The 6,490-nt window shown below is 48.5% G+C and overlaps 1 non-coding gene across 1 annotated transcript; it reads left to right on the plus strand.

The window, feature by feature from the left end:
- Nucleotides 1–2,807: 2,807 nt before the first annotated feature.
- TRNAA-AGC (transfer RNA alanine (anticodon AGC)) lies at nt 2,808–2,878 on the plus strand. The gene has a single exon. It is a non-coding gene; the product is annotated as a tRNA-Ala (tRNA).
- Nucleotides 2,879–6,490: the final 3,612 nt, after the last annotated feature.

The following is a 6,490-nucleotide window of genomic DNA, read 5'->3' on the forward strand; positions in this document are numbered from 1 at the left end:
CTGAGATATAGAGCTAGGACATTGTATATCCGTCGTCAAAAGGTTGCTGCTCTTTTCGGGTGGTTAGTTTCCGCGAGACTGCTCCCCCTGCTGTTTACATTCCAAATGCAACTTGCCTGAACGGAGGCGTTTTGCTGCTGCTGAGCAGCTAGTTTGGAAAGCGCCACGCAGAAGGACATTGCAAGAGTGCGCGTCTGGTTTTTGGTTTTGTGAGAGGAAGGGGCATAGGGGATGCAGAAGAGAGTGTCCTACACAGGGTAAAGGATTTAATGTGAGCCAAGAAACTGTTTTAATTGTAAAAGCTCTGTCCTGGAGCACATTATTACTATTACTACTACTACTACTACTGCTAGTAGTAGTAGTAGTATAAAAGGCATGCTTTGGGGCAGAATGCCCCATGCACCTAGGGGCAGAACATGGAACATAGGAAGCTGCTTTATACCGAGTCAGACCCTTGGTCCATCTAGCTCAGTACTGTCAACACTGACTGGCGGTGGCTCTTTGAGGTTGCAGGCAAGAGTCTCTCCCAGCCCTACCTGGAGATGCTGCCAGGGATGGAACTTGGGACTGTCTGCATACAAAGCAGATGCTCTCTCTCAAACCTCTGGATCCTTCACACCTCCTTCCCCTCAAAAGGCAGCTATGTTCTCTGTGCTAAGCTATGGTTCCGTCTCCAACAGGACTTCCAGAAAGGCTTGACCTGCTTTATCACCTCTCTGTTCCATAATTAAATCTCGCTGGACTCCCCACAGTTGCACCCCAACTCACTCTCTCTCTCTCTCTCTCTCTCTCTCTCTCTCTCTCTCTCATACACACACACACACACACACACACACACACACACACACACACACACTCCCAACAACATGTTAAACACTGCTTCATGCATTACTTTGCAATCATGGTGTGAAGTACACAGCTGAAGCGCTCTCTGAACAATCAAACAACTGATAAAGTACCATTGATGGACTTTACACAGAGCCAAATGACAGGTCCCTGTCCCAAGGAGCATGCAATCTTGATTTTTAGCAGAGAAAGACAGTAGAGGGAAGGAGGGAAGGAAGAAAAGAGGCAGGCAAGAGCAACAAGATGAATCTGTATGAACGCCTTTCCACCTGGCAAGGCAAAATTTCAGCATAAATAATGTGTGCAAATAAAGGTAGATAAATATGGGGCTTTCATGATGAAGATACCTTTTCCCCCCAGGGAAGCTGGAAAAGCTTTTGAATAGCAAATCATCAAGCCTCTCTCCTCCTTTTTGGATGGAATGCCAGACTCCGGTTGCTTTCTAGCTGCTCTCCTTTCCACTGCAGGGGTTTCTGCCCTCCTTGAGGAACTGGGCACTGGGGAACGGGTTTCTCATCCTTATTGGCTCTGCTAGGGCTACCATCACCCTGTGACTGGCCAAAGTCAGTCTACCAAAGTCAGTCTACCAGTCTAGTCCAAAGTCAGTCTACCATCACCCTGTGACTGGCCAAAGTTCAGCCACTCCTCAGCAGAAATGTCCCATCTTCTCCTGGAACAGGCTTGCTGGAAACCCTCCTTGCCACATCCCCTGCTACTGTGGGCAGCCTCGGATCTGCCTTGTCCTCTCGACTTGCAGTTTCCTTCTGGCTGCAAGAACTGAAGACTCTTTGCAAGCCAGGGCAAGGAAGTCGCCCGCACATCTGCTTCTCTCTGCCTCGTGCATAAACCAGGTCTGCTAAGAAATAAGGCCAGCCTCTTCTCCTGTGGTGGCTTTGCTGTGTGTCTTTGCTAAGACTTTGTGGTGGGGTTAAAACTGTCGCAATGCTCTCATCTAGACAACATAAGGCTGGGAGATAGGAACAGAGGAAGCTGCCTTCTACCGAGTCAGACCCTTGGTCCCTCTAGCTCAGTATTGCCTACACAGACTGGCAGCAGCTTCTCCAAGGTTGCAGGCAGGAGTCTTTCCCAGCCCGATCACATGTAGTCTGGGAGAGACTACATGTACTCTTCCTTCCAAATGCAAACCAGGGTGGACCCTGCTTATCAGAGGGAACAATTTGTGCTTGCTACCACAAAACCAGCTCTCCTCCTTCTCCTGTATTGTAGCTGTTTTGTGCCAGCAGCAGGGGGGCGGGGTGCATCATCCACAATTTACAAAACCTTTTAAAATATAATTTAGGATGATGTTCTATAGTGGCACATAGGAGAGAGGGAGAGAGAGAGAGAGAGAGAGATGCTTTTTGTTACCACTGTTCAGCTTCATTTAAGATTTCTTTACTTCATGAGCTGAGCTTCAGTGAGTGGGGGGCATTTAAAAATCTTGTCTCTGGGCCCACTCCAACCTTGCTATGCCTCTGCGTAATCGAGTCCATCCACCTTGCTGCTGGGCGTCCTCTTAGTTCTTGCCAGTATGTATGTATGTATGTAAGCAAGCATGGGGGTACATCAAGATGAACCAGCCTGAATCCTGCAACTGGAACTTGGGACCATGAATCCCTTTTAAAGAATCAAGCCAGGAGTGTATAGAAATCCAAAGGGTCACTCACCACGCTGCTGAAAATATTGGAGAGTCTGTGTGGCTTAGTGGCTTGGACGGGGCGGTCCTACCATGAAGCAAGGTGACGTAGTCATCTCAGGGAGCAGATTGTTGGGGCAATTGCTGTAGCTCAGCGGTAGAGCATTGGATTTACATGCAGAAGGTCCCAGGTTCAACCCACGGCATCTTCAGGTAACGCTGGGAAAGACTTCTGCCTGAAACCCTGGAGAACTGCTGCCAGCCAGTGTTGAGCTAGATGGGCCAATGGCCTGATTTGGTAGAAGGCAACTTCCTTGGAAATGGTGCTGCTGTAGCTTAGTGGTAGAGCATCTGCTTAGCATGCGGGAGGTCCTGGTTCAATCCCTGGCAGCATCTCCAGGCAGGGTTGGGAAAGACCCCAACATTAAACCCTGGAGAGATGCTGCCAAGCAGTGTAGACAATATTGAGCTGGGGGGGGGCAATAGTCTGACTCAGTAGACAGCAGCTTCCGAGGGGATGAGGCCTCTCTGGGCTCCCCACAGTCTGGCATCTGCAGCTGGAAGCATCAGCAGCTGCCAGACGATTTAAAAAACAGGGTTAAGGGAACACTTGCTCCCTTAACCTTGTTTTAAAGGGTGGCTACTTAGGCGGGTTTGCCACAGTGGTGCCACCAAGAAGACATCTTGGGGGATGAAGAGGCTGGTTTTAGAATGGGGCGCTCAACTATGGATCATTCCTTAGTGCTACGCCATCTTATTGAGAACATAAGAACAGCCCTGCAGGATCAGGACCAAGGCCCATCTAGTCCAGCATCCTGATTCACACAGTGGCCCATCAGATGCCGCTGGAAGCCTACAGGCAGGAGTTGAGGACATGCCCTCCCTCCTGCTGTTACTCCCCTGCAACTGGTATTCAGAGGCATCCTGCCTCTGAGGCTGGAGGTGGCCTATAGTATAGCCCTCCAGCTAGTAGCCGTTGATAGACCTCTCCTCCATGAAGTTATCCAAACCCCTCTTAAAGCCATCCAGTATAGCAGTAAGCCCAAGTGCTCTTTGTATGTAGCCTTTGTAGATTTCAAATCAGCGCTAGATACAATTTCGAGGCCAAGGTTGTGGCGAAAACTCAGGGATATCAACATTGACAGGCAATTACTTCTTCTCATTCAAAAGCTTTATGAGAACACCAACGTCAGGGTGAGAGGTAACCCCGAGGCTCACTTTCACACCCAATAACTTCCAGCAAAGGAGTCAAACAAGGGTGCAGGTTGGCACCCTCTCTGTTTAACCTGCATATAAACACCTTAGCCAAAAATCTCTCAGATCCAGGGTTACATCTGCCAGACATCGCGGGGGTAAAAATCCCTATTTTGCTGTAAGCGGATGCTGATGCTATTATCTCTCAAACCCCAGTAGATCTTAGGAGGGCTCTTAAGCTCCTGGCCAATTACTGTAAGGATAACCACCTGGTTATTAATTTTCAGAAATCTAAGGTGATGGTCCTTGCCAAGAAGCCTAAGAATTTTAATTGGTCAATCAAGGGCCATCGGATTGAACAGGTTAACAGTTTTAAATATTTGGGTGTGGTTTTTCATGCCACAGGGTCATGGAAGGCCCATGTGGATTACACTGCCCAACAGGTACATCAGCCATTCTGATATTTTTCTGCTCCAAAGGAGAAGTTATTTCTGCCGCACTAAAGCTGTTCATTGCCAAACCACTGGCTCAATGTCAGTAGGGTGAACAACTGGGCCACTATTCCAACTACAGAACACTGCAGATTGTCCAATCTAAGTTTATAAGAGCTGTATTCTGGGCTCTCAGATGTATTTCTAATGCTGCAGTAAGGTAGAAATGGGTTTTCAAAGGGTGGAATCCCAAGCATGAGTTTCAATTTTCAACTACTGTCTCAAGATCAACTTTCCCCTTGGGGGCTGATTCCCCTTGTACTGGCCGACAGGTTTCAGTCTTCCTGGATACAAGCACTGCTAGCAAAACTCTCATCACTTGGCATCTAAATTCTAAAGAATTCTAAAGAAATATCTGTCACTATTAGGATAGAATCAGGCCAAGAAGATTCTCAAACAGAGGATCTTGGACACTGAGCATCAAAATGACCTGGGTATCATCCTGCAGACCACAAGAGGGCGTCTTGGCAATCACAGCCAGGAACCAGCCAGTGATTTGTTGTTACTCTCTCTACCCAGCCACCAGAGAGAGTTCTTCAGAGCAAGAGATGATGCCTTACCATTGGCAGTTTTAAATGGGAAATTTCTGAAAACTCCCCAGGCCAGTCAGATCTGTCCTTGTGGTTCGGGTGAAATTAAATCTGTCCACCACGTGCTGCTATATTGTTCCTTTTATAATGTCAGTCGACGTAGTCTTATTACTGCCTTTTTATTAGTCACCGAACGGATGAATTTTACGTCACACTTCTCCTTCCAGACAAGAAATCTTCTATCACACAAAAGGTTGCTAAATTCTGTGCAGACGCTGTTACGATCTGCCAACATTTAATTTCTACCCTTTAGAGCTTACCATAAAACGTTTACTTTGTTGGTGTATTGTATGGCAGATTTCTTATCTGAGTGCCGTATAATTTGTTGTGTTTATGTCTGATCTATGATCGTAATAAAGCTACTCACTCAGATTGATCCAGAACACCCCACTTCTGCCCCCGGCCCCCAGTTACAATCTCTAACCATTTTTATAATGACTGTATAGGGCTGGTGTCTCTACATATTTAAAGAAATCAGCTGTAGAGGAATTCTGATCACCAACACTGGAAAAGAAGCTTGACTGACCCCTCCATGCCATCTTCCCAATGGAAACGGCTGCTACTTGCTCTGTTGTGGAAAATGTACATCATCTTGTCTAGGTTGATCTTCAGACATGGATCGTGTTCTGCACAGGGCGAGGTTCTGTAGTTCAGAAGAACCACAGGTCCTGTAGTTCAGGAGGAGACGTATAGCACAGTCAACAGAGCAGGAGGTCAAAGGCCTGTCGTCAATACACAGCACTTCTCAGGAGCAAGCAGAGGGCATAGTCAGGGGAGCTGAGGATCAGGAACCAGGAGGCTTTTCAGACAGCAGGCTTTTCCGTGGCTTTACCACGAGGCTTTACTGTGAGTTCAGGGCATAACCGATACTCCAACGCAAAAAGAAAAGATTTTTTTAACCCCAGACATAAATCAGGCTAGGTTCCAATATTGAGGGGAAAACCCGAATCATGTGTGAAGTGTTCTCTGAAACATTTCATGGACTTAGGGGCAAATCTGGCCAACATGTGAATGCACACCCACACCCTCCCAAAGTTAAGTCACGGTAAAGTCTGATAAATCTCCTGGACAAGCAAAGTACAACCAGGTTGCTTCAGCAACTCATACTGCAAACTGAGCTCTTATATAGCCCTGCTGCTGGGTATAAGCCTAGACTCCACCCACAATCCCGGAGACAATGAGGCGGGTCTCATGATCAGTGAGACCCGTTTTAGATTATACTGCGGGGAGAGCAGGCTAAGCCCACTCTCCCCACAGACGATCGGGGCAGCAGCCCTGGGCGGCTGGATCGGCCACCCACACAATTGCCGGCTCCGTGATGGAGCTGGTGGGGGCTGGGGGGAGCAGGGACTGATCGCTCCCTGCAAGTTCCAGCATGCCCTGCGTGAGCGCACAGGGCATGCTGGTGAGAACCCCGGAGCCGGGAGGAGGCTTTTCGCCTCCCCTCTGGGGGTCTCCTCGTGAGTAGCCACAGCGTGGAGCAGCGCTGCGGCTACTCACGGCCAGATAGCCCAGGTTTGCAGAGCACTCACTCCGCAAACCCGGGCTAAGAGGAGGGCCACCAAAGCGGGTTACCCGCTGGAGAACCACCAGGTTCGCAGCCGAGGCCGGTGGTTCTTACGATCGGGAAAAATTGGGCTAGGCTTTCCTAGCCTGATTCTTGCCGATTGTGAGAATAGCCCCAATGGCTAGTTAAAGGGCCGAGCCCTATTTCTTAATCGCAGACTCCTACG

Source organism: Hemicordylus capensis, chromosome 7, assembly GCF_027244095.1.
Source record: "Hemicordylus capensis ecotype Gifberg chromosome 7, rHemCap1.1.pri, whole genome shotgun sequence".
In the NCBI taxonomy this organism is placed as follows: domain Eukaryota; kingdom Metazoa; phylum Chordata; class Lepidosauria; order Squamata; family Cordylidae; genus Hemicordylus; species Hemicordylus capensis.